The 11,554-nt window shown below is 53.4% G+C and overlaps 1 long non-coding RNA gene across 1 annotated transcript; it reads left to right on the top strand.

The window, feature by feature from the left end:
* The first annotated feature begins 225 nt into the window (after positions 1 to 225).
* LOC123351441 lies at positions 226 to 5,233 on the top strand. The gene is made up of 4 exons (XR_006574026.1): positions 226 to 255; positions 1,684 to 1,731; positions 2,396 to 2,419; positions 5,079 to 5,233. It is a non-coding gene; the product is annotated as an uncharacterized LOC123351441 (long non-coding RNA).
* The last annotated feature ends 6,321 nt before the right edge of the window (positions 5,234 to 11,554 follow it).

Below are 11,554 nucleotides of genomic sequence, written 5' to 3'. Positions count from 1 at the left end.
AATGAGGTTGGGGCAGATCCCCAGTTCATGTAAATTTGCCCTAGTTTCACAGGAATCAATGTGGCCAGGTTTTCACTGGTGTAAATTTTCCAGAGAAGCACTGGAATCAATATGCCACATCCTCAGATGCTGTAAATTGTCCATGGCCCAGTGGGTGGATGGAATATCTGTTAGAGCCCTATAGGTCTTAAACAATAAACATAATAAATATTCCCTATCTTGCAGGGCTCCATGGGCGGCAGCAATAACAACAATGTAAGTACCAGAGATAAGCTCTCCATGCTATGTAGCTTCACACACATCAGTGAACAGACCCCGTTTCAGCTAGTTTGATGTCTGGTAACGTTTGCCTTCGAGAAGCATTGGCTGCGTTTGCCCATGTTGCGAAGGCAGCATGGAAAGTCCTCCCATTCCACAGGGCTTATGAAAATCTCCAGAGGCTTATAGCAAGTTGACCTCCCTCTCCCACAGTACCTGGGGTAAGAATGAGGCATGCCAGAAGACGCTTTTTGATATCACTCAGAAACCACTTCTGCTGGGAGCTACCTCAGAGGGTCACCATTGAACACATATTTGGGAGGCTTATATGAGATTGCCAGGGTTGATGGGAGGTTGTCTTCTCCACAATTCCTTTGGGCACCCATGAAATATCTTGCAAGAGGGTCTTTGACATCACTCACAATGCATTGCACCTGAGAGATATCCCAAGAGTTTTGGGATACATGCCCATCCTCACTGGGGGCCTCATGAGAATATCCCATGGCTTCATGGGAGGATGATCTCTTCTCCTACAAGTCCACTGGACAGGCACGAACTATCCCACAGTTCCTTTGGGTGCCCACTAAGTATTTCACATGAGATCCTTCCGAAATCACACAAAATGCACTGCTCTTGGCCACAGTCCTAGGAACTCAGGGTAAATTGTGTCCTATCAAAGATACCTTGGCTGACTCCTTTGCTATTAATTGTGCCTTATGTCATTTAAGTGGGAATAACATGCGGCTTGTTTCCTGCAGAACAAAAGAGGACACCCAGCTATCTATGAATAAGAAACGTACTTAACTGTAAGGGGATCTCAGTATAGCATAAGAGTAAAAATGTTAGATTAGGACCGAGAAGATATTATCTATGTCTATGGCATTGATGAGGTCAGCACTGGAATACAGGGCCTTTTAAGAGATATGATTGCGGGGCTCATTCCTCTGTTCTAACCTGGGGAGGGACATCAGGGCAGACTGGCCTAATGGTCTGATCTGATGTGGCTATTCTGAAGTTATTAGATGGTTCAACTTCTGCTACCCTTGTGTGGGGCTGAACAGTGTGCATTCCTAACTTCTCTAGAAAAACAACCAATTCTGGTCAGTGGTGAGTATCAGCAGTTATCTTTCCTGTCGAACTACAGCCTTGGAATGTCAGAGCTTTACCAAGGATTCTCTCTTGGTTTCCACCAGGGGATTAGAATGATATTGGGGCAGATGCCCAGTTTATGTAAATTTGTCGTAGGTTCACAGGAATCAATGGGGCCAGGTTCCCACTGCTGTAAATTGTCCAGAAAAGCACTGGAATCAATACGCCACATCCGCAGGTGCTATAAATTTTCCACGGCCCACTGGGTCGATGGAATATCCATTGGAGCCCTATAGGTGTTACACAATAAACGTAATAAACACTCCCATCTTGCAGGCCTTCGGTAACGTAAACAACGGCCACATGGGCATCCACTTCAACGGAGTAAGTAGCAGAAATTCCCTCCCCATGCCATGTAGCTTCACACGCATCAGAGAATTGTCCCCGTTTCAGCTAGTTTGATGTATGGTAACATTTGCCTTCGAGGAGCATTGGCTGCATTTGCCCATGTTGCAAAGGCAATATGGAAAGTCCTCCCACTCCGCAGGACTTATGAAAATCTCCCGAGGTTTATAGCAGGTTAACCTCCCTCTCCCACAGTACCCGGGGTAAGAATGAGGCATGCCAGAAGATGCTTTTTGATATCACTCCTGAAAGCACTTCTGCTGGGAGCTAGCTCAGACGGTCACCATTGAATACATATTTGGGAGGCTTATATGAGATTGCCAGGGTTCATGGGACGTTGTCCTCGCCACAATTCTTTGGGCACCCATGAAATATCTTGCAAGAGGGTCTTTGAGATCACCCACAATGCATTGCACCTGGGAGATATTCCAAGAGTTTTGGGATACATCCCCATCCCCACTGGGGGCCTCATGAGAATTTCCCATCGCTTCATGGGAGGATGATCTCTTCTCCTACAAGTCCACCGGACAGGCATGAAGTGTTCCACAATTCCTTTGGCTATTCTGAAGTTACTAAATGGTGCATCCTCTGCTACCCTGGTGGGGTGAACAGTGTGCATTCCTAACTTTTCTTTCTGTTGTAGTAAAACAACAATTTCAAGTCAGCGGTGAGTATCAGCAGTCATCTTTGCTTTCTGACTTTGCTTTATTTTGTCTCAAGAGTATCCTGCATTGCTGCTCATTATCAGCCTAACCCTTTGCTTGCAAAATTCTCGAGGCAACTTCTGTCACCCTGTATCTCCTCTACTGAGTGTGTTGAAACTATTTCTGCAGCCTTTGGATGTATGAACTTTTGCAAGGGTTATATTTCTTTCCAGCAATGGATGAGAATGATGTTGGGGGCCAAATCCCCAGCTGGTTTAAATAGTCCATAGCTTCACTGAGTCATTTGATTATCAGTTGGGGACCTTTAGGTATTTCCATAATACACATAATAAATATACCACAACTTGCTGGGCTTCGGTAATTTTAACAGCAATACCGTAAGTGACAACACCTTTAAAGACAACAGTGTAAGTGGCAGAGATTAACTTTCCATATCATTTGTCTTCACACAGAGCAGGGGAATCAACCAGATTTTGGCTGGTTTGTTGTTTGGTAACATTTGCCAAGTAAGGAGCATTGGCTTTGCCTTCCAATGTTGCAAAGGTGCTTTGAAAACACTAGCTGCCCCAGAGGGCTTACCGCAGATTGATCTTCTCTCCAACCACTCCCACCCCCATCGCCAGCTATCCATAATGCATGACACAAAAAGCCTTCTGTATCCTCCAGAAGGCATTGCTGCTGGGAGTTACCTCAAACAGTCTCCTAGTGAACCCACAGTAGCTCCAGGGAGGTTATGGGAGATTGCCAGGGGTGATGGGATGTTGACATCTCTACAGCAAAGAATCCTGTGGCACCTTATAGACTAACAGACGTTTTGCAGCATGAGCTTTCGTGGGTGATACCCACTTCGTCGGATGCAAGCTCCCACGAAAGCTCCCACGAAAGCTCATGCTGCAAAACGTCTGTTAGTCTATAAGGTGCCACAGGATTCTTTGCTGCTTCTACAGAACCAGACTAACACGGCTACCCCTCTGATACTTGACATCTCTACAGTTCCCTTCAGTACTCATGGAACATCTCACAAAAAGTTCCTCTGAAATCACCTGGAATGTATTGCAGCTGGGAGATGTCCCAGGAATTCTAGAATATACAATGAGCTGGCAGCAGGAGCCTCATGACAATTTCCCACGGCCTTATCGGAGGATGACCTCTTCTCCCACAAGTCCACTAGAGAGGCATGAAAGTGTCCCATAATTTCTTTTGGGTACTCATGAAATCTCTTGAAACAGGGTCCTCTAAAATCATAGATAATTGTTGATGCCAGTGACCCAATGTTGCTGGGGATGAGGGGTTTGGCATGTGAGAGGGACTCAGAGCTGGAGTGCAGGAATGTGTTCCATGTCTGTGGGGGGGTGGGGAGGGGGCTCAGGCCTGGGGGTTGGGGTGTGCAGTTGTGGCATAGGGTTACCTCCAGTGGCTCCCGGTCAGCCACGCAGCCAGGGTGCCAGGGCAGGATTCCCATCTGTCCTGGCACCGCTGACCACGCTGCATCCCGGAAGCGGCCAGCAGCAGGTCCGGCTCCTAGGCGGAAGCATGAAAGCAGCTTCGTGCAGCACTTGCCTGCAGGCTCCGACCCCCCCAGCTCCCATTGGATAGTTCCTAGCCAGGGAGTGTGGAGCCGGTGCTCAGGGTGGAGGCAGCGCACAGGGCCCCGTGGCCCCCTTGCCTAGAAGCCGGACCCGCTGGTGGCCACTTCTGGGGCACAGCGCAGTGTCGGAACACATAGGCACCAGCCTGCCTTAGCTGGGCAGCATCGCCAACAGGACTTTTAACATCCCGGGTGGCGGTGCTGACGAGAGCAACCCAGTTCGTTACATGCCACAGCCCAGTACTGGGTCGTGACCCCAACTTTGAAAAATGCTGCCCTAGTGGGATCATACACACTGGGAGCTGTGATTGGCTGACAATGCTGTCACTCTGCACCTCTGGGGTGGGGATAACAGTATCACCAAGGCCAATCATACACATGGTTTCAGCTACACTCCTGATCCAGTAACCCAGCCACTAAACGACACTGCCCCCTACAGGGCTGCGTACAGAAGTGCCCGTTGTGCTATTGAATCTCCTGCTAACCTAAGGGAGAATTCAGGAAAGACCCTCATGTCTGCTCAGGATGTGTCATAAGAGTCAATAAAACAGCTTCCAGTTCTTCTTTTTCTTCTAGTTTTTAAAATAGCCCAGGCCCTTTTTTTTTGTTTTTTAACAGAAAACAAAATCATATTTTTTTTCCATTTGCCAAAAACACTGTTGTTAAATGTTTGAGGTGCTGATTTTCTAATGTGCTGGGGGGTGCTCAACCCCCAGCTCTGTCCCAGGCCCTGCACCCACTCCACACCTTCCCCTAAGGCCCCACCCCTGCTCTGCCTCTTCCGCCCTGGCTCTGCCCCATCTCTTGCTGCCTCATTCTGCCCCCTCCCCAGAGCATGTCCCACCCTCGCTCCCACTCCCTCACCCCCAGCACCTCCTGCACACCGCTGCACACTGCAGGGGCAGAGGGAGGAGCTGATCGGCAGGGCTCTGACTCCTCTCTGACTCCCTTTTCCAGTCTATCAATAACACAGTTTACAAAGGGCACTGATGTTAAATGCACCCAGCTGGCTGGGGATGGAAAGGGGTGGAATTCCTTCAGGGTATGGGGGAGGGTACTTGTCTAATTCGCAGGCCCTGGGATGATGAATTAATAAGAGACACGCTGATGAAACCAAGTTTGATGAACCGGCGACGATGCCATTACGCTTCCCATGCTGCTGCCTCTCACCTCTCCTGACCAATCAAATGCCACATGAGAATCGTCAATCGGACTGATTGGGACTCTAACTGATCACTGTGCTGTTCATTGATTGTGGTGTCTTTCGATGTAACAGAGGGCAAAGAGCTCTGTCCCTCTCTTGCCCTGGGGAATGCCAAGAGCTTTGCAAAAATACAAATAAATGCAACTGCACAAAAAGCTTTGGGATTGTTTCTTTTTTAAATGTTTCTCGGTAAATTAATTTGACTTCCAGACTGGCGTGGGATTTGCTCCATTCTCAGAGCATGTCTACACTACAGCCCTAAGTCAACCTATGTTAGTAATTACTTTGGTGGCTGATGTCCAGACTACCCTCCTCCTGTTGGTCGTGCGTGTTCTCACCAGGAGCACTTCCACACACAAGAGAGAGGGGCAGTGTGGGAGGCTGAGAGCCAAAGCTCTCGGTTCTGTGCAGCTCCCCTCCAGGAGCCCAGCTGCCTCTCCCACCCCGTCACCCCAAGTGGGAGCAGAGGCAAGCTGTCTGGGGTTCTCGACTCCCTGAACGGGAAGTGGGGAGCCTCCAGGCAGCAGGCTGGCTGGGAGTGGGGAACCAGGGGTAGCCGGGCTCAAGAGAGCAAACAGCTGATATAAGTAACACAGTGTTTGCACAGACACTGCATCACCGTAACTACACCAACACAAGTGCTACGCCTCTCGTGGGGTTATGATGTCGCTGTAGTAGGGCACTTTCATCAGCGGGACAAGGCCGCAGTGTGGACACTGATATAATTACGTTTAGACCAGACCCAAGTGCTGTCATTTCTGTTGGGGAATTCTGAACTTTGTGCAGGTGAGGCAGGGGGAACAGGTTGTGCTCTCCAGTATCCTTCCCTCTCCCTCGGTTGGGAAGCACTGAGAAAAAATAAATAATTGAGCAACTCACAAATCCAATGGAGCAGGAAGGAAACGGGTCTGTAAACTGAGCTCCAGAGCGACAGTTCCCAGGGCTGCGGCTGGGAGAACAAGTGGCAATTTTCCTTTCAGGGTAGATGTTCCAGCACATACTCCCCAGAGGTCTGGAGATGTCTCCCTGCACTCCGTAAAACGAACCCTTTCCCGAACACTTACACTCTTTTGGCCTGAACATCACACAGGCATTCGCTGCCATCAAAACAACCCAGAAAATGCACCTCAGTCTTGCTTCTTCAAAGGACACAAGTTATGGCACAAAAAAAAAAAAGACAGTAGGGTGGCATTTTTCAGAGGAGACTAAAGGTGTAAAAGGATAAAAGGACCTGGCCACCTAACTTCCTTAGGCCTGTCTGAAAATCCCAGCCTAGGGCAGTAGAACAATATGGTTTGCAAAACACATGGATGCAGGGCTGCTATTTGGATCGTTTCAGGATGGGCGGCTGTCAAACACTAATAGGAAAACAGTGGTAGCTCCTTCCAGAGCGCCTCTCCTCACTCTCCTGGATTGTGACAGCACAAACAGCAACACCCATACAACCTGTTAGGAAGGAGCTGTCACAGCTCATATTTAGCTCCCCCTCTTGGCCACTCACCAGACTGCTGTAGGGAGACCCAGCAGCTGCCTTCCATATTTTAAGCCTCCAGAGTCTGAACAGAGCCCAGGCACTGCCCGTCTTGAGGTCCCTATGCCTGCTCTTGAGGTGCTGATCCTCAATCTAGCACCACCACCCCCCGAAATCAGTGCTGCCCCCTCATTCTCCTGCTCTGCCCCACAGCCGGCTGTTTAACCCTTTGGCACCCGCTGGCTAGCAACCCCTAGACAAGTCAGTCCCTGCCAGGCATCTCAACCAGAAAAACATTGCAGAGAATTCCGGCTTCCCCCCAGACACAGAACCCCTGGGGTAGAAATGAAGCATTCATCCCTATCTCCTGTTGTTGCTAGCGGTGCACAAGTGGGTGCAGACTTAGCCCTGGTCTCAGGCATCCGGGTTCCCGTCCCGAGGCTGCCCTGGTCAGAGGAAGATGGGGTGTCTGACAGTGAGGGGCTTCTACATGGGCTGCCTGTGTAACACGCAGATGGGGTTGGAATTGTTCTCCCCTGCCCTGCCCAGGTGTGAGATCAGACGGACGGGGCAAAGGGCAGCAGAGGCTGGAGCTTGCCAGAGCCAGCGTGCTGCAGCCTGCGGCCCCCCTGCCCAAGAGACGCCAGCATAGACCGGGCTGCAGGGGCCAGGTCATTGGAATCCAGGAGGAGGTTCTGGAGACTGGGTCAGGGGCTCACCGTGCCTCTTGCTCTTGCCCTAACGCTCTCCCTTAGCACTGCCGATGCCGGGCACCAGCCCAGCCCCCTCCCAGCACTGCAGGGTCCAAACGTATCCCTGGCACTGCCAGTGCCTGACCCTCCCGGTGTCTGACCACAGCTGTGATCAGGAGCAGGCCCGGCTGCCAGAGCTGTGTTGGGAATGGTGATTCCACTGCCGGGAGGAGTCGCTAGCTCAAACCCGACTGGGTTCCCATTTGGGACAGAACCTGAAATGCTGAAATTTGCCATGAGGGGGAAGGTCGTGGGGTCCATGACTCGGGGGCTGCCCACCTGTTCCGCTGCCCTGGAGGCCAGAGACTGTAGGCCCAGGGTGCTGTAGGGCTGCAAGCCTGGGAACATCACAGCCAGTGCTGCCAGGGGGATTCCGGGCATGTCGAGGGGTTTGGGGCCCTGGCAGGCTGGGGAGAGACTTCTCCAGTTTATACCTCCCCTGTTGCACAGCAGCAGAGCGGGAAGGGGCATCTCGCACCCCGGGAGCTGCAGCACCCCAGAAATGTTGCGTACGGGAGCAGTGAGATCGTCTCCTTTCCAAGCGCAATGTCCGGCATTCCCCAGAAGGGAGTGGTTGGATACCTGCCTGGGCACAGAGGGTGCAGAGTGTCCGGGTGCAGTTCCTCAGAGCTCTCAGGGGGTCGGGGGTGGGAGCGAAATCCCTTGGCACGTTACACAGCTCGGTTCTGTCCCTCCCTCTGGCTCAGTTCCAGGGAACTCTGCAGGTCACTTAGCAGGTGACCTGGCCATGAAGGGAACCCAGATCCGCACAGAGCCTGTGGGTGACGCACGTTCTGCCCCCTTCACACCGAGGATTTCACGGCCTCCCACGGACACGTCCTGAGCCAATGGGACCCTGCTCGCCCCTTCTGCACCCGCAGCAGATGCCCAGGGGCAGGGGGCTCCGGTACAGTCCAGGCCCTGGGGGCTCCTCTGCCCCATGGACTCGTGGTGTCTTCCGGGTCATTGTCCCAGATCCACACTGAGGCACTCGGCGCCGCCTGCCCACAGCTCCTGTTGCCTCCTCTGCAGCCCCCGAGCTAGACGTGCTCTGAGCAGGGCTGTTCCTGCCCCTGCCCCTGCTGGCTGCCGGCTGCATGGCAGGGAAGGGCAGTGGGGAGTTGGGGTGAACCGTTGTTTGCTGCCAGGGGGCTGTGGGAGCAAACTGTAGAAGCAGCAAAGAATCCTGTGGCACCTTATAGACTAACAGAAGTTTTGCAGCATGAGCTTTCGTGGGTGAATACCCACTTCTTCGGATGCAACCACTGCTTGCATCCGACGAAGTGGGTATTCACCCACGAAAGCTCATGCTGCAAAACTTCTGTTAGTCTATAAGGTGCCACAGGATTCTTTGCTGCTTCTACAGAACCAGACTAACACAGCTACCCCTCTGATACGGAGCAAACTGTGTTATTGATAGACTGGAAAAGGGAGTCAGAAAGGAGTCAGAGCCCTGCCAATCAGCTCTTCCCTCTGCCCCAGCAGTGTGCAGCGGTGGGCAGGAGGTGCTGGGTGCAAGGGTGGGGCACGCTCGGGGGGAGGGGGCAGAACAGGGCAGCAAGAGGTGGGGCAGAGCCAGGGCTGGAAGAGGCAGAGCGTGGGTGGGGCCTTGGGGGAAGGGGTGGAGTGCGGGCAGGGCCTGGGGCAGAGCTGGGGGTTGAGCACCCCCCGGCACATTAGAAAGTCAGCACCTCAAACATTTAACAACAGTGTTTTTTGCAAATGAAAAAAAATATTTTGTTTTCTGTTGAAAAACCAAAAAAAGGCCTGGGCTATTTTTGAAACTAGAAGAAAAAGAAGAACTGGAAGCTGTTTTATTGACTCTTATGACACATCCTGAGCAGACATGAGGGTCTTTCCTGAATTCTCCCTTAGGTTAGCAGGAGATTCAAAAGCACAACGGGCACTTCTGTACGCAGCCCTGTAGGGGGCAGTGTCGTTCAGTGGCTGGGTTACTGGACCAGGAGTGTAGCTGAAACCACGTGTATGATTGGCCTTGGTGATACTGTTATCCCCACCCCAGAGGTGCAGAGTGACAGCATTGGCAGCCAATCACAGCTCCCAGTGTGTATGATCCCACTAGGGCAGCATTTTTCAAAGTTCGGGTCACGACCCAGTACTGGGTTGTGGCATGTAACGAACTGGGTTGCTCTCGTCAGCACCGTTGCCCTGGATGTTAAAAGTCCTGTTGGCGATGCTGCCCAGCTAAGGCAGGCTGGTGCCTACGTGTTCCGACGCCGCGCTGCGCCCCAGAAGTGGCCACCAGCGGGTCCGGCTTCTAGGCAGGGGGGCCACGGGGCTCTGTGCGCTGCCTCCACCCTGAGAACCAGCTCTGCACTCCCATTGGCTGGGAACCGGCCAATGGGAGCTCGGGGGCCGGTGCCTGCTCCGCTGACCTGGAGCTGCCTGAAGTAAGTCTGCGCCCCAGCCCCCCGCCCCAGTCCTGAGCCCCCTCCCACACCCAGAAACCCTCATTCCCAGCCCCACCCAGAGCCTGCACCCCCAGCCCAGAACCCTGACCCCCTCCTGCGCCCCAACTCCCTACCCCAGCCCAGAGCCCCCTCCCACACCCTGAACCCCTCATTCCCAGCCCCACCCCAGAGCCCTCACCTCCACACCCCCACGCCCTGAGCCCCCACTGAGACACAGACCTGCCATTCACCACCCACCCCAATGACCTCTCAGAGACACAGACTCCCCAAAACCCACCCTCACTATCACCCCTCAGTGGTACAGAGACGAACCATTCAACACCCACCCCAATCACCGAGCACTAAGACACAGATCCCCTCAAATACCCCCACCCCAACAACCCCTCACTGAGACACAGACCCCCTGAAACACCAAACACCCCAATCACCCCTCACTGAGACACAGACCCCCCAGCAACCCCATCCCAATCACCCCTCAGTGAGACAGAGTCCCCCCCCACTTACTCACCACCCCAGCCATCCTTCACTGGGACACAGACCCCCCCCCCCAAACACCAAACACCCCAATCACCCCTCACTGTGGCAAAGACCCCCCATTTCACCACCCATGCCAATCACTCCCCATTGAGACAGATCTCCCCAGACACCCCCCAACCCAGTTACCTCTCAATTGGACACAGACCCCCCAGCCACCTACACCCCAATCACCCCTCACTGAGCCAGAACCCTCGCAGCCACCCCACGCCATTCACCCCTCACTGAGCCACAGCCCCCCCAGACAGCCCCCACCAAATCACCTCTCAATTGGGCACAGACACCCCCCAGCCGCCTCCACCTTAATCACTGCTCACTGAGACATTCACTCTCTTGAGGTGCCCCCAACCAGAATCAGCCCTCACTGAGACACAGACCCCCCCAGCAACCCCCACCCCAGTCACCCTTCACTGAGACATAGCCCCCCCAGCCAACCCCACCCCAATCACCCCTCACTGAGACAGAGACCCCCCCCAGCCATCCCCATCCCAGTCGCCCCTCACTAAGACACAGACCCCCCATTTCACCACCCAACCCAATCACTCCACATTGAGACACAGACTTCCCAGACACCCCCAACCCCAGTCACCTCTCAATTGGACAAAGACCCCCCCAAACGCCTCCATGCCAATCACCCCTCACCGTGACAGAGATCCCATCAGCCACCCATCACCACAGTCACCCCATTCTGAGAAACAACCCCCCCAGCCACCACCCACCCCAATCACCCCTCACTGAGACACAGACCTCCCCCAGTCACAATCACCCCTCACTGAGACAGAAACCCCCCAGCGAGCTCCACCCCGATCACCCATTACTGATATAAATACCCACCCCCAGTCACTCCGCATCTCAATCACCCTCACTGAGACACAGATCCACACAGCCACCCCACCCCAATCACCCCTCACTGAAACAAAGACCCCCCCAGATACCCCCCACCACAGTCACCTCTCAATTGGCCATAGAGTTTCCCAGCCGCCGGCACCCCAATCACCCCTCACTGAGGCACACACTCCCTCGAGCTGCTCCCAACCAGAATCACCCCTCACTGTGACACAGACCCCCGCAGCAACCTGCCATCCCAATGAGCCCTCACTCAGAGGCAGATTCCCCCAGACATCCCCAACCCAACCACCCCTCAGTGAAACAGAGG

The sequence above is a fragment of the Mauremys mutica genome, chromosome 17 (genome assembly GCF_020497125.1).
Source record: "Mauremys mutica isolate MM-2020 ecotype Southern chromosome 17, ASM2049712v1, whole genome shotgun sequence".
NCBI lineage: Eukaryota > Metazoa > Chordata > Testudines > Geoemydidae > Mauremys > Mauremys mutica.
This window is presented reverse-complemented; position numbering and strand designations above follow the sequence as displayed.